The sequence below is a fragment of the Vanessa atalanta genome, chromosome 5, assembly GCF_905147765.1.
Source record: "Vanessa atalanta chromosome 5, ilVanAtal1.2, whole genome shotgun sequence".
Lineage (NCBI taxonomy): Eukaryota > Metazoa > Arthropoda > Insecta > Lepidoptera > Nymphalidae > Vanessa > Vanessa atalanta.
The window spans coordinates 12,661,000-12,662,966 of record NC_061875.1 but is presented as its reverse complement, the minus strand read 5'-3'; positions in this window follow the sequence as shown (position 1 = coordinate 12,662,966).

Below are 1,967 nucleotides of genomic sequence, written 5' to 3'. Positions count from 1 at the left end.
TAAATTTTAATATGTGCTTAACTAAGTCTACGGACGGCTTATATTGGACCCGGTAGGTGGCGCTGCGACCGATGTTATGTTTTATATATAAAAAAAATGTATTAAAATAACAATAATTCATTCTCACGTATTTATGTAAATAGTATAGTATAGTCCGTTACATATTGTTGTTGATTTTGTCACGAGATATATATTTAATATTGTTATTCAAAAAGTGCAAATTCAAAAACATACTCGAAATGGAATGAAATAAAATAAAATTAATGTTTAACAGATATCTTTAAACAATTAATTATAATAAAACCATTTATAGAACAATGACATAATATTAAATTGTATATTTAATTTTTACGTTGTTCGTACATCATCTCTAACAAAAAATAATTTGAATCCTTTCAAAGTTTGGGAATGATAAAGTGACAATAAATATACAAATAATATTTTTTTTTGTATAGAATTATACATATTATATTGTTTAATACTACGCCTCATCGTTTGGTTATACAAATTATGCAACCAAATAAAATTTGATTGAATATAAACTTTGGAAGAAAGGAATAATACAAATTCGAATAATAATCATAATATTTTCTTATTATTTCTGTGTCACAAAGTAATTTTTTTAATTATCCGAAATACTGGAATTCATTGTTTACAGTTGTAATAAAGTGCGCAGTCGTGGAAGTACCAAGTAATTACTGTGTAAGGGTGGGTATAAACAAACTCGTGTGACAATGTAGGGTGGGTTGAACAAAAGTTTCTGTTTTACTCTAATATTTCACTCCTGTCGCGGGCAAAGATTTTCTCTGATTAAAAATGTTCTTTTTGTGATACCGCTACGGGCTTTGTATGGAGCCTTTTGTGTTTTTCTTTTGGATTATATTATTAAAATATATAGCACGATTTCTTTTTTAATACATTCAGTTTTTTTTTCTGACTGTACTGACAGTCATTCTTCTTATAATTTTATTATAATTATTACAATTACTATTTAAAACTATAACAGTTATGATTTTTTAAGAACTATCTATAATAATTAAAGAGAAGATTATTTTTTCTCACTTCCATGCGTGATAAGGTAATAATTATTATTGATATTTCAAACTGACTTTTCGAAAAGAGTAACTATTTAGTTTATCACCGGTTATTCTCGATATAATACATTACAAATAATATACATTCCGAACCGATCGTAACTTTAATTTAATCGAATCCTGAAAGACTTCAATAGTGCCCGAGCCTACTCGAATAAAGTATGTTTTGATTTGTTTCGAAAAATCTAATAAATCAACTCGTATAAAACTTCTAACAGAATATGCATCGCCGCTCGGAGAAGGTTTTATTATATGATAATATTATATGAGGAGCTGCGCTTCATAGCTTCACCTTTAAAATTAGACCATTGACGTAACAGCGTGAAGTTTATATTTTTAACATAAATAAAAAATACAAGATATTTGTTTATATGAAAAGTGATTCAACAAAATACAAATTAAAACAATTAGACTCTACCACGGCGTACAGTACGTTAATTATAGTTATTAGTATATTTTAAATTTCAATATTAGTTGATTTAATTGTATTATTAAAATCAATTCTTAAACCAATTGTCAAAAGCACTTCTAAACAATTGTATACTTATTAAACGTAAGCCCGGTTCCACGAACATCTTAAATTAATTTTCATCACAACTAAAAATATATATTAAGTATAATAATATTTCGTTAACGAAATTGGAACAAAGATAACTCTTGCTTTTGAAACTATAACATAGTTTTGACAAGATAGTCGTTTGACGAACTGCATCATTACATTTGCTGTTTGCATGCACCTTAACGGGTTAGTATAGGGGCTATTTTCCATTGCAGTAAATTTACTTAAAGTTGCCAGTAGATGTTGTCAGATCCTTCAGAGACAAAGTGACTTTCCAAGAAGCTCACAAAAGACTGACTCGTTTAGATTTCAAA